Consider the following 25,197-nt stretch of genomic DNA (forward strand, 5'->3'; position numbering starts at 1 on the left):
GCAGGGGGAGCAGCGCGGGGCCTGGGGGTGCAGCGCAGGCCGGAGGGAGCAGCGCGGGCCAGAGGAAGCAGCTCAGCCGGGAGGCGGAAGCGCACGCCTGCGGAAGGAGCGAAGGAGCGCAAGACACAGGGAGCAACAGAGGTCCGCGGGAGCAGCGCAGATCAGTGGGAGCAGCACAGGCGAGAGACAGAGAGAAGCGGAGTCAAGAAGCAGCGCAGGGGGGCCGGCGGACAGGCTGCAGGGAGCAGCGCAGCCTTGGGGGAGCGGCGCAGACCGGGGGCAGCAGCGGAGGTGAGAGGGAGGAGGAAGGCCACACGGAGCAGCAGCAGCAGCAGCGCAGAGCAGAGGGAGCAGCGCAAAGCAAAGGGAGCGGCGCAAGCCAGAGGGAGGAGTGCATCCCACGGGAGCAGGGCAGGGTGGTGGGAGCAGCGCAGGGCGTTAGGAGCAGCGCAGGCTGATGGCAGTAGCGGAGGGAGCAGCGGGGCCCGGAAGGAGGAGCGCAGGCAGTGGCGCGGCACAGGCAGAGGGCGCGGCGCGGGCAGCGGGAGCACAGCGGGCTGTGGGACCTCAGCCGGCAGTGGGCGCACAACAGGCAGTGACGACGACGGGCAGTGGGGGCACAGCAGGCAGCGGCAGCACTGCGGGCTGCTCAGAGCAGCACAGGTAACAGGCAGCAGCGCAGGCCAGTGGGGGCAGCACAGGTCACTGCGGGGAGACCAGGCTGGGGAGCAGCACAGAGCACAGGCAGCAGCAGTGGCCTCAGGGAGTATTGCAGGCAGGGGGAGGACGGCAGGCAGGGGGGAGGACGGCAGGCAGTGTGGGAGGACAGCAGGCAGGGGGAGCACGGCAGGCAGTGGGGGGACAACAGGCAGTGGGGACACAACAGGCAGTGGGGGGGACAACAGGCAGTGGGAGCAGCACAGGCCGGTCAGAGCAGCACAGAAGACAGGCAGCAGGGGTGCCAGGAGGAAGCAGCGCAGGGCAGCTGGCGAGCGCAGGCAGCGGGCGTGCAGCAGGCAGCGGGAGCGCAGCAGGCAGTGGGAGCGGCCCAGGCCGGTCGGAGCAGCGCACACCACCGGCAGCGGCGGTGGCCAGCGAGGGCAGGGCAGGCCGATGGAGCACGACGGCCCGAGGAAGCAGCCCAGGCCAGTGGGAACAGAGCAGGGCAGGCGGTGCGCAACGCAGGTTGCTCAGAGCAGCGGAGACTACGGGAAGCAGCGGTGGCCAGAGGGAGAAGTGGCGGCTGAGGGTGCAGCGGTGGCCACGGGGAGCAGCGCAGGCCAACGGAGCCCCCGTGGCTTAAGGAAGCAGCAGCCCAGGCCAATCGGAGCAGCGCAGGTGAGCGTGAGCAACGCAGGTCGGATGGAGCAGCGCAGGCCATAGAGTGCGGCGGTGGCCAGACGGTCAGCGAAGGCGGTGGGCGCAGAAGAGATGGCGGGCGCGGCGCAGGCAGCGGGCCACAGCGGGCAGTGGACGCTCAACAGGCCGCGGGAGCTCAGAAGCCAGCGGGCGCACCAAAGGCAGTGGGCACGCAACAGGCAGGGGGATCTTCAAAAGGCAGTGGGAGCCCGACACGCGGTGGGAGCACGACAGGCCGTGGGAGCAGCACAGGCCGGTCAGGGCAGCACGCACCATCGGCAGCAGCGGTGGCCAACGGGAGCACGGCAGGCGAATGGAGCATGGCGGCCTGAGGAAGCAGCACGGGCCAGTGGGAGCAGCGCAGGTCGATCAGAGCAGCAAAGATCATAGGGAGCGGCGGTGGCCAGAGGGAGCAGCGCAGGCGAGAGGGAGCAGCGCAGGCCAATGGAGCGGCGGGGGCTGAAGGAAGCAGCCCAGGCCAGGCAGAGCAGCGCACGTCACTGTGCGGAGCGAGCGGAGGTCGGTCAGAGCAGCGCAGACCGTAGGCAGCAGCGGTGGCCAGAGGGAGCAGCGGTGCCCGGAGGGAACGGCGCAGGCCAGAGGATGCAGTGCAGGCCAAAGGGCAACGGTGGCCGAAGAACCAGCACAGGCCAGTGGGAGCAGCACAGGTCGCCGTGGGGTGAGCACGTTGGGGAGCAGCACAGGGCACAGGCGGCGGCAGTGGCCTCAGGGAGTATTGCAGGCAGTGGGCACGGCGCAGGCTGCGGGAATACGGCAGGCAGGATGAGTACAATAGGCGGGGGGGGGGGGGTACAACTGGGGGGGCACAACAGGCAGTGGGGGCACCGCAGGCTGTGGGGGGACAACAGGCTTTGGGGGGCACAACAGGCTGGGGGGGCACAACAGGCAGGGGGGCAACACAGGCTGTGGGGGGACAACAGGCAGGGGGGCACCACAGGCTGTGGGGGGACAACAGGCAGTGGGGGCACCACAGGCTGTGAGGGGGACAACAGGCAGTGGGGGCACCACAGGCTGTGGGGGACCACAGGCAGTGGGGGCACAACAACAGGCTGTGGGGAGACAACAGGCTGTGGGGGGCACAACAGGCTGTGGGGAGACAACAAGTAGTGGGGGCACCACAGCCTGTGGGGGGACAAGAGGCTGTCGGGGGCACAACAGGCTGTGGGGAGACAACAAGTAGTGGGGGCACCACAGCCTGTGGGGGGACAACAGGCAGTGGGGGGCACAACAGGCTGTGGGGGGGCACAACAGGCAGTGGGGGCACCACAGCCTGTGGGGGGACAGCAGGCTGTGGGGGGCACAACAGGCTGTGGGGGGGCACAACAGGCTGTAGGGGGGCACAACAGGCAGTGGGAGCAGCACAGGCCGGTCAGAGCAGCACAGGTCCTAGGCAGCAGGGGTGCCAGGAGGAAGCCGTCCAGGCCAGTTGGCGAGCGCAGGCAGTGGCGCAGCGCACGCAGCGGGCGTGCAGCAGGCTTCGGGAGCACGGCAGGCAGTGGGCGCGCGACAGGCGGCGGGAACACAGCAGGCAGTGAGGGGACAGCAGGCGTTGGGATCACAACCGGCAGTGGGGAGGCAACGAGCCGCGGGAGCACAACAGGCAGTGGGAGCAGCAGAGGCCGGTCAGAGAAACGCAGATCCTCGGTAGCAGCGTCGGCCAACGGGAGCACGGCGGGCCAGTGGAGCATGGCGGCCTGAGGAAGCAGCACGGGCCCGTGGGAGCGGCGCACGTCGGTCAGAGCAGCGCAGACCCTAGGTAGCGGCGGTGGCCAGAGGGAGCAGCGCAGGCCGATGGAGCTCTGGTGGCTTAAGGAAGCAGCCCGGGCCAGTCAGAGCGGCGCAGGGGAGCGGGTGCCACGCAGGTCGGACGGAGCAGCCCAGGCCACAGGGTGCAGCGGTGGCCAGACGGGCAGCGAAGGCAGCGGGCGCAACACAGTCTGTGGTGGCAGTGCAGGCCTTGGCGCAGAGCATGTCGTCGGCGCCGCGCAGGCAGTGGGCGCACAGCGGGCTGTGGGCCCGCAGCGGGCAGTGGGAGGACAACGGGCAGTGGGAGCAGCACATGCGGTCGGAGCAGCACCGACCTGACGCAGCAGAGGCGGCCAGAGGGTGAAGCGGAGACCAGAGGCAGCGCAGGCGGCAGAGAGCAGGGCAGGAAGGACGGAGCAGCACGGGCCGGAGGGAGCGGCGCACACCACAGAGAGGAGAGCGGGGCGGGGGGAGAGGGAGCAGCGCGGGGCAGAGCGAGCAGCGCGGGGCAGAGCGAGCAGCGCAGGCGAGCAGGGCAGGGGGGGCAGCGCAGGCCGCAGGGAGCAGTGGAAGGAGCAGCGCACATGAGAGGGAGCAGCACAGGCCGGAGGGACAGGGTGGAGGGCAGAGGGAGGAGCAAAGGCCAGAAGGAGCAGCGCAGGACATAGGGAGCAGCGCAGGGCTGGGGCAGCAGCGCAGGCCGGAGGGAGCAGCGCGGGCCGCGGAGGGAGCGCAGGGCGATGGGTGCAGCGCAGGGCAGGGGGAGCAGCGCAGGCGTGAGGCAGCAGCGCAGGACGAAGGGAGCGGCGCTGGGCATAGGGAGCAGCGCAGGCAGGCCTGGGGGTGCAGCGCGGGCCGCGGAGGGAGCAGCACAGGCCGGAGGGAGGGGTGGAGGGGGAGAGGGAGGTGCAAAGGCCACAAGGAGCAGCGCAGGGCATAGGGAGCAGAGCAGGGCTGGGGGAGCAGCGCGGTGGGTGCAGCGCAGGGCAGGGGGAGCAGCGCAGGCGTGAGGCAGCAACGCAGGGCTTAGGGAGCAGCGCTGGGCATAGGGAGCAGCGCAGGCCTGCGGGTGCAGCGCGGGCCGCGGAGGGAGCGCAGCGCGGTGGGTGCAGCGCAAGGCAGGGGGAGCAGCGCGGGCCTGGGGGTGCAGCGCAGGCCGGAGGGAGCAGCGCGGGCCAGAGGAAGCAGCTCAGCCGGGAGGCGGAAGCGCACGCCTGCGGAAGGAGCGAAGGAGCGCAAGACACAGGGAGCAACAGAGGTCCGCGGGAGCAGCGCAGATCAGTGGGAGCAGCACAGGCGAGAGACAGAGAGAAGCGGAGTCAAGAAGCAGCGCAGGGGGGCCGGCGGACAGGCTGCAGGGAGCAGCGCAGCCTTGGGGGAGCGGCGCAGACCGGGGGGAGCAGCGGAGGTGAGAGGGAGGAGGAAGGCCACACGGAGCAGCAGCAGCAGCAGCAGCGCAGAGCAGAGGGAGCAGCGCAAAGCAAAGGGAGCGGCGCAAGCCAGAGGGAGGAGTGCATCCCACGGGAGCAGGGCAGGGTGGTGGGAGCAGCGCAGGGCGTTAGGAGCAGCGCAGGCTGATGGCAGTAGCGGAGGGAGCAGCGGGGCCCGGAAGGAGGAGCGCAGGCAGTGGCGCGGCACAGGCAGAGGGCGCGGCGCGGGCAGCGGGAGCACAGCGGGCTGTGGGACCTCAGCCGGCAGTGGGCGCACAACAGGCAGTGACGACGACGGGCAGTGGGGGCACAGCAGGCAGCGGCAGCACTGCGGGCTGCTCAGAGCAGCACAGGTAACAGGCAGCAGCGCAGGCCAGTGGGGGCAGCACAGGTCACTGCGGGGAGACCAGGCTGGGGAGCAGCACAGAGCACAGGCAGCAGCAGTGGCCTCAGGGAGTATTGCAGGCAGGGGGAGGACGGCAGGCAGGGGGAGGACAGCAGGCAGTGTGGGAGGACGGCAGGCAGGGGGAGGACAGCAGGCAGTGTGGGAGGACAGCAGGCAGGGGGAGCACGGCAGGCAGTGGGGGGACAACAGGCAGTGGGGACACAACAGGCAGTGGGGGGGACAACAGGCAGTGGGAGCAGCACAGGCCGGTCAGAGCAGCACAGAAGACAGGCAGCAGGGGTGCCAGGAGGAAGCAGCGCAGGGCAGCTGGCGAGCGCAGGCAGCGGGCGTGCAGCAGGCAGCGGGAGTGCAGCAGGTAGTGGGAGGCCATACAGTATTACCTAGCTGATTAAATGCTAAGCATCTACACAATCTTAGGAGAATCCTATTTTCATGGTTTCTTGGCTTTGGAGGAGTTAATTCATTATTTGTTGTTTGAAAACTTATTGCAAGTGTAATACTTCCTCAGTACAGACTAACTGAAAAGATTTGTGAGCTTTAAGTGAGAAGTCAGCCTCCCCTTAGGCCTGCCCTCCTCCAGCTTCCCAGTATCCCTCCCTGGAGATAATACTGTTACCATTTCCTATCTAGAGGGGATTCGTTTTCAAAATAAACACCAGTGTGGAGCTCAAACTGTTTCCCACTAAAGTTTTCAATATTTCATGTGGCAAGATTCCATTCCCACAAAATAATTTGCACCGAACTGAAAGGCTAGAACCAGCATTTGCATAGCTCCAGGAGCGTGAAGAGATTGTCGGAGTCAGTGGGCATGTATGCATGCCGGACATCTGAATTATCATGGAGTCCGTGACATCTGTGCCTGGGGAAACTTTTTTGGGACATTTCAAATCTAGCAGTTGCTCTCCTGCACCAACAACCCTGCGGCTTTAACCCTCAAATTCAGTGCAACTTAGGAAAACACCCAGAATGTTCCTCAATCTGCAGTACAGAGACAAAAGACCTGCCCAAGTCCACAGGGAATTCCAGACTATCAAAGGAGAAATACAATTTGCTGGAATTTCTTCAATCTGTGCTATAACAATTAGGGACGTCATCAGAATCTAAATCTTAAGAAACAGTCAAAGGCTGTGTCCTCTACAAATCCTGAAGACCGACTTAACTAGATAATCGGGAAAGATCAAGCACGTAACTAGCACAAAGTAACCTTCCTGATAAGGCTGGCTGGCAATGGCCAGCAGCACGGGGCCAGGAGACAAGGCGGCCCGAGGTCCCCAAGCTAGCAAACAGAAGCAGGAATGGGTTAGCGTAGGTCCTCTGTATACCACTGATCAAGAGGGGGTCCGACGTGCAAGGATTTAACTAGGGAAAATGCTGCATGAGAAATGGGGTAGCTGCTGGGGTAGGACTGTAGCAGCAGACCTCACTGCATGTCTGACCCCAGTAAGGGGGAGTGGGAAGCCATGCTGGTGGACGCATCCTAGTTACTGTACAAACTAAGGAAGGTTTGGCAAAGGTCTGGGCAGTGTTGGAGCCTGAATCCACCACTAGAAGAAAGCTGTCTCCCATTCAAAAGGCTGCCTCACTTTCCCCTCACACTTGGTAACTGACAATACCACAATTCCCTGTTAGCACACATGGATGGCTTCATTGTGTTTTGAGCCAGAGTTTTCTATGGCATTTTGTGGACACCCTATCACACAGTCCCCCATTGATGGGCATTTAGACTATTGCACAAACTAATGCGAGGAATTTTGCATGTTTGTCATCTTGCTCCAAGGTGCATGTGTTCCATCAGAGAACACCTAGTTGGGGAATTCTGGGTCAGAACACACACATATTTTTAGTTTTGGTTGATAGCACTGGATTGTTCTAAGATGCTGTACCAATTTACACTCCCACTGGCCAGTATTTTTTTTTTTAATGCAGAATCTTGGGGGCACCTGGTTGACTCAGTTAAGATCTGCCTTTGGCTCAGGTCCCTGCCTGAGCAGGGAGCCTGCTTCTCCTTCCCCCGCCCCCCCACTCATGCACATGCTCTCTCAAAGATCTTAAAAAAAAAAAAAAAAAAAAACAGATTTTTGGACCCCAACCAAGATTTACTAAGTCAATAGGCATTTCACCAAAGCCCCAGGTGATTCGCAAGCACATTTAAGTTTGAGAAGCTGCCAGAGCAGTGGTGCTCACCTCTGGCCACTTATTAGAATCCCCTGGGGAGAGTTCAAAAATTCTGATGCCCAGGCCACACCAGCCCAATGAAATCAGGAGGGGATGCTTTTAAAGCTCCTCAGGTGATCAGAATGTGCAAAACAATTACCTTACAAATTGGAGGTTACAAAGGATCTGCTTGATCATTATCTGCCTCTTTGAAAGTGAAGTGGAATGTAGCAAAACTGATTATTTAAAGATTCTGATGTAATTCCGGACTTCAATGCTTTCAGATTGAGGCAAACAGAGCAGACTTATTTAGGGCTTATTAATGTTGGAGAACAACAGGGAGTTCCTTTACCCTACTGAAACTTTTGTTTTAACCCCATCTGTGTCCATTTAAGGCATCCCATTTCTTAACAGCCACCCCTAGACTGCCACCCCGCTGAGGGGCGGGCAGGCCTGAGACACCTCATCTTTGTTTCCTCATCTTTCTCTTATTCACTAGCTCTTAGTAAGTTTCAAACTTTCTCCCTTATAGCGAAGAGCCTCTAGACTCCCCTCAGCCTATTCCTGTTCTCATTAACCTAATGTTTTTATTACCATGTTTAAGACACAGGAGGGAAAACAGCAAATTTAATAAGGCTCCCCCCAAGCTCTTTCAGTTTTGCAGCAATAAGGTGCCCCCTTAACTGCAGCAGTTAGCATGACCTGGGTAACAAGCATACTCTGAGTGACTATCTTGGTCATTATAAAGCTGCTCTCACATGACTCGCAGAGAAACTTCTGAGCTGCTTTATCTGGGGCATTCCACTTGGTATTCATAGAGAGAGGTGGCCAGGCCCCATTCTCAGGATTAACAGATGTTATAGTGGCTTGTATCCAGTCCACCAGGCTGGCTTTCTTTCAGGAATAGCCTCCTAGGTGTCTGGATCACCTAAAGCCATCTCGGATTGTTCTGTAACAAGCTCTGCGGCCGATTCAACACCAAAGACACTCCTAACTAGTTGCTTTCATAATCCGTTTCAGTAAAGGTGGCTTAGGAAACTGATCCACAAAACAAGGGTACCAATGCACAAGATAGAAACTTCACCCTATACTCCGTAGTTCCCAGTTTCTCAGCTTTGCCCTTCTTCCACGTTGACTACCTTCTTGGTGACCTGACTGATTCAGCCTCCAGCCCCTCCCCTCCCTGAGCTCAGTTCCAACCCTGTAATCACTTGGTTGCATCTATGGAAACCAGCTCCCATCCTTAGGTGCTGAGAGGGTCGATTAACATAACAAAATACACCTTTTATTGCTCTCTTCAGGCAATTTGAAGGGTTTTAGGAGCCCTCTGTCGGGAAACGAGACCAAAAACAAAATATGTCTTTCTTGTAATAAATCACAATATTACACTCAGGTAGAATTTTTCTTAAAACACAGCCTAAATCCTGTTACTACTATCCTGGAAACTTGAAATGGTTTTCCACCCTCTTCTGCAAAGCTGAGTTGTTTGTAAACAGATTCCTGGACCCACTGCCCTGAGCTATGGAAGCAGGATCTCTGGGATAAAGTCGGGAGTGGCCAGGAGAGTTTTAACATACTGTAAGATCTACATATATATTTGTTGAAAGAATGAACGGATCACACATTTACATGCTTAAACTGGACTGCATATTGGAATCACCGGGTGGCGATCGTTAACAATGGGGGGGCACCTCGGAGGCTCCCACTGGGCCAATTAAATCAAAATACCTGGGGGTGGGGCAGGCCACCTCAGGTGATCAATTGTTTCAGAATTGAGCACTACTTTATTCAAGCCTTCTAATCCTCCAGCTCTAACTCACCTGGGAGTTTTGGGGATGAACTGATTTGTCTTTAGTTTTTATTTTGCCGCCCTTGTAGATTTGTTCATCTCACTTTCTCTCTCTACATCTGCGCTGTCCCATATGGTAGCTACTAGCCACACATGGCAATTAAAATTTAAATTAAAAAAAATTCAGTTCAATTCCACTAGCTATTTTCAAGTGCTCAAAGGCAAATGGTTATTTAAAATTAAAATTTAAAAAATTAAATTAAATTAAATTAAAATTCCTTAGTCTGACATTTCTAGTGTTTAATTGGCACATGTAGTTAGTGATTACCATATTAAACAAAGCCGACCAAACGAGGGCTAACAAGATGGAGAACAGTGTAGTACGTAGTTGAGTATATGCTCTAACAACTATTTTTTAAATTGAAGGAGAATGGAGGAAGCATTTTTATTTTTCAAATGTTTCAATAATCATTGGCGGTAGTGAGCCCAGACACTAGTTCCTGGACCTGTTTTTGAATTACAGTTGTATTAGCTGTGTTATTAACTTCAGGTTGTTTTGTTCCCTACTTAATTATGTTTCAGGCACCTCTTTTTTTGTTTTTGTTTTAGGCACTGCTAACCTCATGCTTGATCAATTATTAACTTTGCCGCTTTTTACTCCTACTTCCTGTTTACCCACTGAATGTAGAAAGCTAACGGGACCTATGAAAACCTTTTCCTTGACATATCTGATCACGTGCAAATAGCGCCTCCTTGTCGGGAAGAACATGTACCTCTGGATTGTTTCAAGGCTTCCCTCCCTCAAGGTTTTATAACCGAACCAACTTGAGTTGGCTCCTTGGTGGGTCAGAAACTGCACCAGGTTGAGTTGGGTAGAGAAGCCTTGGGGTCGGGTCGGATGGGGCAGAAAGTCGCAGGAGCAGGCGAAGGAAACCGGCTTTCACATACCTTGAATGTTGTGTAAATGAGGCGGAGGCTCCTCTCTGGATGGAGATGTTAGTATTATAATGAGGCAAAAGTGATAGTAGGTCCTTTCAGGGGATCACTCCTGGTCCATCTGCGCAGGCACCAGTGGGGCGATGGTTTACCTCAAAAAGCCTGGGTGGTCTGGGCCTGTGGCTGGTCTTGTCAGGGCAGCCGCTGTCATCTGCGGGATGGTTTCAGGTTTCATCCTCAGAGTCAGGAGGTAAGCTGGAAAGAAGAGCTTAAGGAAAAATGTAAGACAAAGGTTAGTCCTTGTTCTTCAAAGCCCCCTGAGGTTTTTGCTAAATTGTGTCCTGCAGTCATCCTAAGAGCCACTAGGGCTTGTCCATCCATAACACTGGTTCTGGTTATGGAAGTACCTGTGGTGGCTCACAGGTAGGATGGGCCCAAGTGAGTGCCCTGGGCATCCCTGACCAAAGCATCACTGTCAGTAGCCTTAGAAGACACAATAGAGCCTGAAACCTTTTATAATACCAGATAGTAAGGACACTCTCAAAGGCAATTAGGATCAAGTCAAAAGGCACAGGAACCAACTTAATGAGGCTCCCACTAGCCCAAGATGGTACAACTTGAACTCTAATAATGATAATGGTAATAACTGCAATGGATTGAAATCATCAAATAATGTTTAAATACACGAATTTATAATAATATTTAGAACGATGATGATGACTGTCACCTCTTCAAGAGGACAGGAAATCAATGTGTGGTCTTGAAAACTAATAAATAAAGGAAGTGAATCAAAGATTTATCCCACCTTCCTCTACGGACTATAATAGTGGGTAACAAATAGTGAATGAGTGGAAGTCCCTCTCTATAAAAGTATTCCAACTAATAAATGTAAAAGAAAAGGTAAAATTAGAAGAACCATTTTGCAAACCCTGATAAGTATATATGTGTATACATACATATGTAAGTATTAAACCTCGGTGGCTGGTACCATCATCAAAACAGAGACAACCAGACATTATGGGCTTCCTAAAAGGAAACCATCATCATTCTGTGGTCTTGCCAGAGAGATGTGACCTGAGTCTGACAAGTCTCAGGATCCCACTGCTGAACTACAGGAAATATGGAGGACAAAGAAACATAGTGAACTATGTCAAGAGTGCTGTTAGTTACCCACAACAGCATAACAAATTACCCCAAAACTTAGTGGCTTAAGGCAACAATTCACACTTATTATACTCATAGTTTCTGGAATTCAAGAATGGTTTGACAGGATGGTTCTGGCTCCAGCTCACACTTGAAATCACAGACAAGATGTTCACTGGGGCTGAAGTTATCTGAAGGCTTGACTGGGGCTAGAGTAGCTATTTCCAAGGTGGCCTAGCCACCAGGCTGTCAGGTTAATGCTGGCTGTCGGTGGGAGGCCTCAGGTTCCCCCTGCATGGGCCTCTCCCAGGCTGCTTCAATGTCCTCCTGAGGTAGTGGCTGGCTTTTCCTGCTGACTAATCCAAGACACAAAACCAGAAGCTGCACATCCTTTATGATCAAGTCTCATAGACCACATGCTATCACTTTGCTTGTATTCTGTTGGTGACACAGACCAACCCTGACACCAGGTAGGGGAGGCTACACAAGTATGTGAAGTGAGGATCACCAGCACCCATCCTGAAAGCTGGAAAGTACAAGTATGCAATCCGCAAACTCCACCCTGTAAAGACATGACTGTTCAAATAGTCTAGGTTCTTTCTTTCCCAAAGATTGTTTGTTTGTTTATTTATTTGAGAGAGAGAACGAGTGCACACACGAGCAAGCACGAGCTGGGGGAGAGGGAGAGGGAGAAGCAGACTCCCTGCTGAGGAGGGAGCCTGACTTGGGGCTCGATCCCAGGACTCTGAGATCATGACCTGAGCTGGAGACAGACTGACTGAGCCACCCAGGCACCCCATTCTAGGCTCTTCATCAGATAAATTGTATGCGGAAAAAAAGGAATGAGCCAGTAGCCTACAGTTTGAGACAGACTTAAAAGACATATCAAATTTTAAAATATGGACAAAACTATATGTCCTATCCAGGTACACACATCTGGGTAATAAAACAATCAAAACCTGCACAGAAGTGGTTACAAGAAAACCCAAAGTGATGGTTACTTATGGAGAGGGGGAAGGAAGGGACCGGGAATGGGTACATAGAAGGGGCTTTGGGGTGGCTAGCAAAATTCTTTCTTGACCTGGTGACGGTTACAGTGTGCTTAACTTAGAATACTTCACTAAGGCATGTGTTCACTTTATGTGATTTCCTGTATCTATTTCCTTTTATGATGAGAATACTTAAGAAAAAATTAGAGATCTTAGCCTGAGGTACAATGTTGAATCATCCTGAGGATATTTGTTGGACTTTGTGCAGAAGTCAGAGTTCCTTTAAACAATATAAATTAGGAGGCCAAAATATAGGTCTTTCTAAAGACCTTTTTCAAAAGTACAAAATGAAATGCAATGCAAGCATCCCAACATATTTACAACATTTCTACTCATCTTTTCTCCCACCTCTCTTCAAGGTAGTAAAAGTAAGTCATTTCAAATGACCTCATGAACTGTAGAAGCACAAATACTCTCTTTTTCCTCAAATTCAAGTTACTCTCTTTGGAATGCGAATAGGAAACTGAATGTGATGAAATGTCCTTCCACCTACCTTTTATGAAAAGAATTGTTATTGCAAGTAGCACCAGTATCCCAGGCCTGCCTTCTGAATCAAAGAATGAAGTCCACATCTTCCTACCTCCTCTGTCAATAAGCTTTTAGTTTCCCAAATATTAACAGAGATAACCTCCTAGCAAGATGTAGTTCTCATGTTTCCTTACAAACCCTAGAGGAAGAAAAAAGAAAACACACTACCCTAATCCCAAGTAATTTCTCAGCTTTGCAGCTAAAACAGAAAATCAAATCAAGAAAATCATCTTTTTTCTTAAGTGAAAACTATTTTGCACTAAAAATCAGGGCTATTTTTACCAGTAGATGGCTAAGTAAATAGATCCCATGGGGTATCTTTGAATTTTCTAAAAGCTGTTACAAGTTGGGGGCCACTCATTTTTGGTGGAGAGAAACCAGTTCCTGATCTTCCCTTCAACCAATCCCCTAAAGTCACCTGAATTCCCCTGTGTGCTTATTTTTCTGTTATGCCTCACCTTCATGTCCAGGAATAATCTTTTACTTTTAAATTTTATTACTTTTCAGGGGAGGGGAGAAGAGAGCAAGCACACATACATGCATGCTCATGTGGGGGAGGCAGAGGGAGAGGGATAGAATCTCAAGCAGACTCCATGCACTGAGCCCAATGCAGGGCTGGATCTCACTACCCTGAGATCATGACCTGAGCCAAAATGAAGAGTCTCACACTCAACCGACTGAGCCACCCAGGTGTCCCAGGAATAATCTTTTAAAACCTGGGTAGGCAACAAGGAAAGAAAAAGCCCAATGAAAGTGTCATTGGAATATTTGGGGCTAGCCAAAGTTTAAAGCAGAAGAAATTTCTGGAGCTTTTTCATGCATCTGTCAGTAGTCCAAGCCTATATTGCCTTCACGATCTGGGGTTCTGTTTTTTTTTTTTTTTTCTTTTCCCCTTTTCTTATTTTCCTTTTTTTTTTTTTTTCATTTTAGAAATTAAATTTTATGATTTGGGATTGGTTCAGGAATCTTGAGGTATGCCAAATTACCTGAACCAGGTGGGTAGTTTCTCTGTCTATATTGTTTGATGAAAGCAAGTGTTATTCATATCATTATTATATATGAATTTAATTCAAATCAATTCAATAAACACTGAGAATATTCAGTGTCAGAATTTTTTAACCATCAAATATACTACACCAATATGGTATTTTTCTGTCAGTGGCATTTTGAGCAGAGCTTAGATGTATAGAAGCAGATTCTCCAACCACAGGGTACCTCAAAAGGCCAAGGATTTAAGGAAACAAAGTCTGGATTCTGACCAACAGAATATTTTATGTGTCTACAACACGTAGGTAGGCAGAGGAGGGAGAATGCTTCCCTGCTGGTTTCCCGCGCTTTTAATCGGCGGTCACCTGTGCCTTGGTGGGGTGAGATTAACTGATAAATTCATCATAGGACTGATCACCTGGAAGGACAGAGGAGTGGTGCTCTGGGTGTGTTCACTGGGGAATAGACCTTGGAATTCACTCCTTTTGAAAATTTTTCTTTAAAAACATTTAGGAAAGCTCACCCAAACAAGTACATGTTCCATCCATCAATCTAGTTAGCACTTCTCAAAGGGGTTTTGCACCAGAACCATGTGGTAAGGGAGTTAAGAATACACATAAGTGGCTCCAGCCAAGACGCCTTGATTATTAGGTCTAGGGAGGTCTAAGCAGATGATGGTGAAAGCTCCCTAGGTGGTCACCCTCTCACCATGGCTTCCATTCTCCACATGCTGCCCATGTGAAGGAGTCCTTGCAGGCTCACTCTTCACAAATTTGGGGATGAACATCCTAAAGTCCTATCAAATCCCGAGGGAGGATGGCAATAGAGAGATGTTTGATATTAGATGTTTGAAAAATCTCCCCAGTTGATTCAAACAGGCCTCCTCATTTCCCTACTTACACCAAGAATCACAGCTCTACAATTTATCCTTGGATTAAATGATACATCGGAAAGCAGTTTCACTGGACAAAAACATTTTGATCCCCAGCCCTGTTTAAGAATTGCTCTTTGAAACCCTTGAAGTTGAACACTTCCGTTGGCCTTACAAGAACATATATATCAAACTTGTCTATTTGTCACAGGGTCAGTGATGAAGTCCTTGCTCACTTTTTCACTGCTCCCTTTGCTAGGACTGAGGAAGAACAGAACCTCTCCCTAAGAATTAGTTGATGCTGTATGGCCCCTGGATCATGTAATTGTCTGTTTCTCTTTGTCTTGGCTATTTGAAAGCTCAGAACCAAATCTGTGGCCCCAACATGGATGCTGAACAGTTTACTCTGTTTTCTTTTGCCTAATTTCTTCTCTTATTTTTAAATTTAACCTCATCTCTGTTTAAACGTATTCCAATTGATACATTTGAAATATGCTTATCAGTACATTTGACACAATGTATAAGTGTACATGTAGCGATTGAAATACCTATAAATGACTGATAAATTTGCAGCAACTGACGGCTTAAAAAGTATACAACATTTATATTTGTGTTATGTCCATTCTTGGAAGATAGCCAGCCTGGTATAAACAGACAAAAAAACAGCTGATAGAGACTACTGCTTTGTAGATTTACTGGTGAAATGCCTGGTGATTTAAAAAGAATGTAACTGACTATTGGTGGGGGAAGTGGGGTCCAATGAGTGTTCATTTTAGACAGTGGCTTTTCTAGATGATTCTCATCCAGGACCTTCCAAAAGAGGATTACTTGGGGAAGCTGAGGCATCTTAAAGCCTTTTAGTTCTGGAGTAGCTCAGGTCTGTCTGATGACCTACACCCAAACTGATGATCCTTTCTACATTCTTGTTCTCACTGATGTTTGATCCATCAGAGTCCCTAGTGTCTTCTTTGGATTAACGGGGAACCCAGAAACAAAAACTTTACATTTTTGCATACATGTGCACACATACACATTGTATAAACTGTATTTCCAGAAAAATGACCTTTAAAAAGGAGCCATTCCTCTTTATCAATCCTTCTATTCCTTCTTACTCCTATTTCCCAACTGTGGTGGTATGTACTTTATATGGTGCATATATATTCTTTAAAAATAAGAGAATGGCATCCTATGAATATCTGCTTTAAATCTGGACTTATTTTCTTCTCCATGCTTGTGAGATCCTTTATAATATACTATAAAATGAGGCCCCAGTCTCCTCAGCCTATAAAATATCCAGAGGTATTCAAAGCTTCCTTCAAAATGCTGGAAACCACACCATCTGAGACCAGTCCCAGGGCAACGGCCTAGGCCTCACATATGGGGAGGAAGCCGCTAAAATCCCATCCCAAAAGTGTTCAGTGTTCCTTCTCTCTGGAAATCTGCTCTCATCTGAGTGTAATGTGTCCTGGTGGAAAGAGCACGTGTAAGGCTGGCTGGGGGCTGCTGAGACACTGTGAGTGGGTGCCAAGGGCAGAGGGGGGCTGGCTGAAAATCATGGAACTTGAAAGTGATGAACTTGGACTTGACAGGGTTTGCTTGCTTAGTTGTTCCTGGTTCCCCTGCAGCCCATTCAGAGATTTGGCCTTAATAGGCAAGGTGCCCTCAGAAGTTCTGGAAAACGACCAAAGAAGGCTCTAGGGCGTTATGTCATGAAGAGAAAAATCATCCCCTTAGACACATGCTGGACAATAGACCTCTGCAATGAGGCACAAGTTCTTTAATGTGCTGTCCCACGTGGTTGCCACTAGGCACATTATGGCTACTGAGCACTTGAAGTGTGACTAGTACAGCAGGGAAACTGAATATTTTCATTTTAATTAATTTAAACTTAAATCACCGCATATGGGTAGTAGCTACTGTACTGGACACGCAGCCTTTGACAACACCATGAGGATAGTGAAGTACGATTTGGCTTGCGGACATGCTACATGCTAGGCCTGCTCCTAAGTATTTCTTAGCTACTTTCTATGTTTCAAAGGCTGTGATCCCTGAAGATTTGTATTGACCCAACTTGCCCATCTCTGTCATTCCTTCAATAGGTTCCTCCTTTGCAAATAAATGTGTTTTCTTTCTTCCTAACCCACTTCTTGCACAGAGGGACAGAGGATGGGACTGCCCGCCAGCGCTCTATCCCATGGCTCAACTCAAGAGGATGAGAGCTGCAGTGAAACACTGGGACACCTGCACCCCAATGTTTATAGCAGCAATGTCCACAATAGCCAAACTGTGGAAGGAGCCTCGGTGCCCATCGAAAGATGAATGGATAAATAAGATGTGGTCTATGTATACAATGGAATATTCCTCAGCCATTAGAAACGACAAATACCCACCATTTGCTTCGACGTGGATGGAACTGGAGGGTATTATGCTGAGTGAAGTAAGTCAATTGGAGAAGGACAATCATCATATGGTTTCACTCATATAGGGAATATAAAAAATAGAGAAAGGGATCATAGGGGAAAGGAGAGAAAATGAGTAGGAAATATCAGGGAGGGTGACAGAACAGGAGAGACTCCTAACTCTGGGAAACGAACAAGGGGTAGTGGAAGGGGAGGTGGGCCGGGGGGGGGGAAACGGGGTGACTGGGTGATGGGCACTGAGGGGGGGCACTGGATGGGATGAGCACTGGCTGTTACGCTATATGTTGGCAAATCGAACTCCAATAAAAAATACACTATTAAAAAAAAAAAAAAGGATGAGAGCTGGTCCCTCAGGGAGGGAGGATCTGCTGAGTCAGATCTCTCCAACAGAGGGCTGAGGCCTTCTGCCTTGACAGACTCCACTCCCTTCTTTAAACAAAATGCCAGGTGAATTTAAATTACTTACAGATGAGGAATGTAGGTCAATGACAAGGCAAGAGCCTGAACAAACCGTTAGCTAGACAAGAGTTACTTTTAGTTGAACTGAAGCCGGGGCTGTGTGGTGGCTAAAAATCAACACACGGGGGGATCCCTGGGTGGCTCAGCAGTTCAGCGCCTGCCTTTGGCCCAGGATGTGATCCTGGAGTCCCGGGATCGACTCCCGCATTGGGCTCCCGGCATGGAGCCTGCTTCTCCCTCTGCCCCCGCCCCTCTGTGTCTATCATGAATAAATAAAATCTTAAAAAAAAAAAAAAAGCAACACACGACCCTAAGTTTGGGTTTGCTCACCAAGCCACACGTTAATTCCCCACAAGTGGTAACTCTGGCAGTATTAAGCCCAATAAGGAACTTGGCCCAGATAGTCAAGCGTCGCAACCACGTTTTTACAGTCTTCATCTGGATCGTTGCCTGGCCCCCAAATCTGACGGTAGCAACCAAACCCGAGGCACATGAAAAACAGAAGTGTGTCTATCAATGCAACAATTAATTTTAAAAATATAGGTTAGCAATGACTAAATGCCAGTCCCTAAACTGGGAGCTGGAAATATGAAAAGAAGGAAACCAACTCTCTGCCTTCAAGTTGCTTACTGGCTAGTGGCAGGAATAGCAGGAAAGACCCAAATATTGTAATAGGCTATGGTAAGGACTCTCATGAAAGAGTGGATGGGAGACCAAGATGGCACACCGAAGAGCCCAGACAGCCTGAGGCTTCACCAAGGGGGCTTCCTGGAGGAGGTGGTATGGGAACTGGACCTGAAAGCATGGTAGGCATTTGCCAAGTGAGTGAGAACGCTGCGGACAGAGGCATCTGTCTAAAGGCACAGAAGGAGGAGAAGCTTGGTGTATTTGGAGGAGATGAGATGGTATATTCTGACCCTCAGTGTGTAAGCCATGCATATTATAATGATTTGGACCACAGAGAACTGCTGAAAGTAGAAAGAAAGTCAAATGAACCCTTTTGCTCCAAATTCCATGACCCAGAGACAGCCACCATTAACTTTTTGATGTATCTGTATAGACTGTATACAAAGCTTTGAAAAATAGTGCTTTGCACATAGTAACTGCTCAATAAAGTTAGCTCAATAAATGCCAACCCTGTGTACATGTGTGAACACATATGTATGGAACAGCCACAAATTCCAGAGGCAGGCCCCCTGATTCTCTCCCAAACATGAATCTGTCCACATTCTTCTAGATGTCTCCTTCCACTTCCACGCCTGGAAATCATCAGAGCAAGTTTGAGATCTTTGTTGTTGGTACACAATCTCGGGCATAGAGCTTTGAGGCCCCCAAGTGTCATGCTTTTGCTGGAAGGTTGTTTTAGAACCTCTCACCCACAAATTTCAGCTCGTTGAGGGCCATTCCCCATTTGAACCCTGGAGGGATCTCCCCAGGAGCACTGCCTTGGAAGCCTTATGCTGCCATTTTAAATCTATGTCTAGTCTCTTGCTATTCAAAGTGTGGTGCATGGATCACCTGTACTGGCACCACCTGGGAGTGCTGGGTGTTGGCAAATTGAATTTAAATAATTTTTTTTTTTTTAAAGGCAAAACCTCAGGTCCCATCAGATCAGAATCTGCACTAAAGATCTCCTGCTGATTCAGGTACACAGCTCAGTTTGAGAAGCTCTGGCCTAGTCAACACAATGCCTTCGCCTGAGGGAACCCCAAGTGCTGGCACTTGTCCTCAGCCCTGCCTTTTCCCTCACATGTCCAGGATTCCTGAAAGAGAGATCAGTCAATCTCTCCATTGTGCCTCGTGGCATTTTCTTCTTGCTTTAACTAGGGGCCCTTTATTTTCTTCCTGACCGTCTCTACATCCCCAGTAATCCTCAGTATTGCCACTCTGTGCCTTGATCCTCTACTGGTCCTTCCTGGGGGCTTCCATCCCTCTGGCCTCAGCTTCACTCCTACAGCTAGGCAGAAAACACACAGTACAGTCTTGGGGCATATGACCCACATCACTGCCTGCTGTGGCTTCGAATCCCAGACAGTTGTATGATCTTGGGCAAGTTATGTCCTTTCTCTGTACCACTTGGCGGCTCCCCAATTCGTTTGCTGTGGTCACACATCCACACCACTGTGTAAATCGTACCTCAGGTCATTGTTGCCAGCTGGCCATCTCTACCATCTCTAAGCTAACCTGTGCCAACGTGAAACTCAGAGAACCATTCCAGAGACAGTAAAAGGACTATTTTCCTGAGTGCGATTTACGTAGATGTAGACGTAGACTGGCGGGTTGGTAGCCTCACCCGCAGGATAACACAAGGGTAACTATTTTTCTTGGTACTACTTAGAAAGAAGTAGGTTCAAAGCAGGTTCTTTGGAAGCTTCCCGCTCAAAGGCTTTAATAAAGCCAGGTTGATGCACACTTTCTCAACATTCTTTTTATCTAGGTAGCGAGAAGCTGCCAAAGAGCTGATCTGGATATGCTAAAAATTACCCAGATCCGCCACTTTGCTGGTGTATAAAATGTATAACTATATGAGATAAATTTTAATTTTAAAAGGAAAGCCCTTTAAAAAATAAACTGTAAATACTTAAAATAAGTGAGCCTACCCTAAGCAAGACACTGGGAAACCTAGTTCCTAGCTTAACGGAGGAGTTGACGAGAAAATAATGCGGAGTGAGGGTGGGTGCAGGGGAGGAGTGGGATGGCCACAACCACAGAACAGTGGAACAGTCAGAGCCAAGGCGTGAGAGCACGCACGCGTACATGAGGGAAAAGCGTTATTTTGTCCATGTAAATGATTTCGAAACCCAGTACGATTTGCGCTACTATTTATCCTAAAGAAAGCATTCAATCCTGACTAAAAAGAAATCAGAGAATCATGCTACCTAGTTGATGATGCCCTTGACACTCATTCTTCCTGTGGTCTCCTCTGCGACCAAGGCGCTTCGGTATCAGGAACAGAGAAGTCGTTAGCCCTGACACATCACTCACTGGCCCTCTTAGGTGATGGCACCAAGTCTGTAATAAAATCCTCGACCTTTAGGTCACAATGATGTCGCCCTGGTTTTTGAGCTGTTGTGCAATGTGATTCTAGTCAGTATAAATCAAAAGGTTAGGGAAAGAACCCAAACTGTACTTCTAAAGTATTTGGCCCGTGGCTTAATTTTGTTAAGAACCCTATCAATTGGGGGGCACCTGGGTGGCTCAGGGCATGATCCCAGGGTCCTGGGATCAAGTCCCACATCAGGCTCCCCGTGAGCCTGCTTCTCCTTCTCCCTCTTCTTGTGTCTCTGCCTCTCTCTGTCTCTCATGAATAAATAAAATCTTTAAAAAAAGAACCCTATTCATTAGATATCAAATTCTTACAGCAAAACGTTACATTGGCATGGGTGAACCTTAAAATCACTATGCTCAAAAAGCCAAATACGAAGACCACATATTGCACAATTCCATTTATGTGAACTGTCCAGAAAAGGCAAGTCTAGAGAAACAAAGTTAGATCAGTGGTTGCCAGGGGCTGGGGGTGGGTGGGGGGTGACTGCACATAGATAGTAGGGATCTTTTGGGGATGATGGAAATGTACTCAAACTGGATTGTGGGGATGGTGGCACAACTCAGTAAACTTACTAAAAATCATTGCACTGTACATTTCAAGTGGGATAAGTTTGTGATATGAAATTGTATGTCAAAACAGCTGTTTAAAGTTCTCATTGCCACACTTCACTATCAGTAGCATCATGGTGACCTTCTTTTGGGGCTCAGGGACTTTGAAGCAGCTCACTCCAGCTCTTTTAGCCATACATCTTTTGTTCTTTGATCACCACCTTTAGTTTGTGAAATGGATACAGTAAACGCAGAGATCTGCAGTATTTTTGGGAATAAGTAGAGCCTAGAGACACATCTCTGATGCCATGTAATGTTTGTGAATTTTTAGTACCCTGGTACTATTATAATTGTTGTTATCAGCTTACTGGAGCAATAAGATGAAGACTGGAAAATCAAAATCATTCTGGCTGTTGCAAGCTGATTTGTGTTCTTTTTGAGTCTTAAATTCAGTTGGACAGAAAATTGCCTACTTTACTCTAGCCCCTCTCTGTGTGGGGCTGGAGAGTTTTTTAAAGACTTCATTTTTGGGGAGAGATTTTAGGTTCATGGCAAAACTGAGAGGAAGGTACAGAGGTTTCCCATATGCCCCCTGCCCTCCCCTACTCTCAACATCCCCAGCAGAGGGACATTTGTTATAGTCAAGGAACCTGTGTTGACACATCATCATTATCCAGAGTCCACAGCTTACAGTAGGGTTCCCTCTTAGTGCTGTGCATTTTATGGGTTTGGACAAATGTACCATGATATGTATCCATCATTATTGGGGCTGGACTTTTGAGTTTAAAACTACAGGAAATGCTGGGCATTCCTGGAAAAATAATACGGTATCTACAGAGTCATGACGTATCTGATATACACAGTTGTCTTAATCCTCTTATTCCCTTTTGGAGGTTTGCCAGGTAGATACAGCTGAACCCGTTATGAATTTAACTATCCATGTATCATCTAAGGATTTATTTATTTATTTGAGAGAGAGTGCACATGCAAGCAAGGGGAGGGGTGGGGAGAAGAGAGAGATCCTCAAGTAGGCTGAGTGCAGATCCCACAACCCTGAAATCATAACCTAAGCTGAAGCCAAGAGTCAGACGCTCAACTGACTGAGCCACCCAGGCACCCCGTTACAAATTTAGAAAGACTTGGGGGAGATTAATGGCCAAATCCTACTGCATTGTTCCACTCTTCTTAAAAACTGTTGCTTGGAGACTAAATGTGATCTATAGAAACAATTCTGTTCTTCTTTACCTTGATATGATTTGTCAAGGGGCTTGGCTGCCAAACCGATTTCCTATTATTGTGTCTAACTGTAGGGCACATGAAAATAGATTTCTTAAAAGTTAGCATGGCTTGCTGCTAGTACAGAATGTGTGTCAGAACCCATTTCATGGCAAATGAAAGTGTTAGATAAGATAAGCAGTTTTAAGCCTTCTGTGGGACTTCTCTGGCATGTCCTTCATTTAATCCAGCAGATGTTTAAAGCTTATCTTTTCTTAGTGATCTGAAATGTTTAGCAATAGCTGGAAGAATTTTTCTTTTACTTAGCTGTTCCGGTTTCAAAACATTCTTGATTTTAATCTTATCAAGATGACAATCTTGAGCACTTACTGAAATAATGGTTTTGTAGGTGCTCCTGATAACCAAAGGCCTCCTCCTTCCAGGTCTTTGAGACCAAGCCAACTGTCAAAACTGGCTGAGAAAAGTGGTCTGAGATGTAGGCTATTTACCAGCCACCAAGTTGGCCTGCTACAATTCCCTACAGTAGGCAGAATAGACATTCCTAGGACAGAGAACGAGCACAGCAGGCAGCCTGAGCCCCCAAGTCCTACGGGGTGATGTGGAGGTGAACCCAGGATCGTGTCCTGAGCCGAAGGCAGACACTCAACCGACTGAGCCACCCAGGTGCCCCTAGGATTTGTCTCTTTGGAGCAAGTTCAAAGTCCTGCTAACACATGGCCAGTGCTCCTAAGCTATTAGGAATCTGAGGCTGGGCACAAAAGACCTCGGAACAGATCCATGATGGTATGGAAAACAGACCACAGGCTCAAGAATTTCAAACAAGACACTGGAACTTATAAGAACTTTTATCTAAAGGAAGAGGAGGCCATTCAAGCCAGGGACTAGGAAATCCGACACCCCTTAATGCATTAAAAGTAGGAGCTGTGTTTTTAGAGCTGGGCATATCTGAAACATTCATCAGGCCTCCAACCCCTTGTGTAAAAATGACTTTGGATTCCTAAACAAGCTTCAAAAGACTAAGTTGATACTTTTCACTGAGACCAAGGGGACTCAGAGACACTTAGCTTAGAACAAAGGGAAGCATGCCAGGGATGGAGCTGCTGTCTCTCAGCCCCGACTCACACTTCCACATTTCTGCTTTGCCAGGTGCCCCCGGCTGGGCTCTTCCATGAGGGGACACTAGAGGACAGAAAAGGCTGTGCTCCCTCTACTCTGGTTTCTGTTAGTGTCTCCCAGGAATGGTCCCTCTCCTTGGCCCTCGCAGCTCTTTCCAGTTCCTGCTGTTTCCCTAGGTCAGAAGATCAGCCTTATCACAACTGCTCAGCTATATCGGAACCATGAGATCAGATCAGAACCCCACTCAAACATCTGACTTGTAGCCCCACGGGGACCCTCCTACAATCTTCTGCATTCAGATAACCCCAATCTCTTCCCACCAAGCCTAGCAGCTGCTTCCAACACATGTTATCTCAGAGATACCTTCATTGTCCCTTTGCCCGTCTCCAGTCTTCCAACACCAGTTTAGCCAATTTCTTGTATTAAACGCACCATTAAAATAAATGTTGTGAATTCTGTCTTGCTGTCAGGACTGGGACTAAATCAGGGCTTAGGATGCTGAAGACTGAAAGGTGGCCACGGGTTTGTTCACATGACGGAAACGTTAATTAGTCAACCTCTTTGATTCTCAGAGTAAGTGACATCAAGCTCTGCTAATGATGGAGGGACTGATGCCATCAATGGTGGCAGTGTCCCTTCGTTACTCTGAGATATGTTCTCCCTACATGTGTCATTGGCTCTGCGAAACAACAGTCAAGCACATTATGCATCATGGGACGCAAGCACAGGCTCCTATGTTCTAGTGACAATCGTTCCGGTGCCTACGTCTCACCTTACAATAGCTCTACATTTGTCATCATATCATAAGGAAGTGTGATCCATGCCAGATGTCACCATGCTCTATTTAAAGTTTTTCTGAATGATAGGCATTTCCACGTTATATGGACAACTGGTGATAAAGGGAAATCACTCTGAGAAATGTAAGGGAAGGAGATATTTAGTAGAATCTCAGGACCTGCTTCTGGCCCTCTGTGCTCCACAAAGCCATCTTTGGCAATGTTCTCCTAGTCTCCTCTGGGCAGGATCACCACAACACAGCTGGCCTCTTTGGGGGGTGGGGGACAGCTGTTTAAGTCCGTATCTCACACCTGAAGACAGATAGCCTACATTTTTCTTATAAAAATAACTCAAGGGGCCATGAGATGAAACATGCCTCCTGAGGAAAGAATACAACACTGCCTATGAACCTGCCAAAGACACTGAACTTGAGTCCATTCAGACCTCTGGATCCAGATGAGAGTGGAAGGAAATAAAGAAGACAAAGGTCAGGGTCAAACTGTCCCAAAATAGAAAATAGCAGAATCCAGACAGTGGGAAATGTTATAGGTCAAATGGCCTTAATTTTTCAACAGATAAACTGTAAGAAAAGAAAGGCACAGAGAGAAAACCTATGGATTCAAAGAAATTCAAAAGATATACCAAGTTTTGGGGGTGCCTGGCTGGCTCAGTCGGTAGAGCATACGACTCCTGATCTTGGGGTCATGAGTTCAAGCCCCATGTTGGGTACGGGGCCTACTTAAAAAAAATTAAAAGAAAAAAGATTCAAAAGATATATCAAGTTTTTCAAAATGAATAAGACCAACCTACAATGTCTAAGGAGAAACACTGTGCAAGAGAACGATAAAGATATGCCAGGAAGTGATTGTTGTGAAAGTCAAGTGGCTCCTTTTGGGGCTGTGACCAAGACCAGGTACCTGCAGGGCTTCTAGGATAGCTGCCAGAGCTCCATTTCTTGACCGGCACTGTGGTTATGAAGGTGTTTCTCTCATAAAAATTCATTAAGCCATGCTTTTGTGGTGTGTAGGGATTTGTATTTGTACTCTCTGTCACAATAAAGACTGGGAAAGAGACAAGTAGGCCCTGAAAGCCTGACACTGTTAGCGAGGCTTCGATGTTGCTGGCAGTTAGCCTGGTACTCACAGCTGGGGCTTCGCGTTGTCCTGGTCAACA

General features: G+C 49.2%; 1 long non-coding RNA gene and 1 other non-coding gene across 2 annotated transcripts; one reads left to right on the forward strand and one right to left on the reverse strand.

The window, feature by feature from the left end:
• Positions 1-1,718: 1,718 nt before the first annotated feature.
• LOC119878450 lies at positions 1,719-25,197 on the reverse strand. The gene is made up of 3 exons (XR_005386925.1): positions 25,168-25,197; positions 9,854-10,109; positions 1,719-2,120 (listed from the first exon to the last, which is right to left on the reverse strand). It is a non-coding gene; the product is annotated as an uncharacterized LOC119878450 (long non-coding RNA).
• On the forward strand, positions 24,681-24,753 carry TRNAR-CCU. Its single transcript has one exon. It is a non-coding gene; the product is annotated as a tRNA-Arg (tRNA).

The sequence above is a fragment of the Canis lupus genome, unplaced genomic scaffold (genome assembly GCF_011100685.1).
Source record: "Canis lupus familiaris isolate Mischka breed German Shepherd unplaced genomic scaffold, alternate assembly UU_Cfam_GSD_1.0 chrUn_S1641H1832, whole genome shotgun sequence".
NCBI classification, from domain to species: domain Eukaryota; kingdom Metazoa; phylum Chordata; class Mammalia; order Carnivora; family Canidae; genus Canis; species Canis lupus.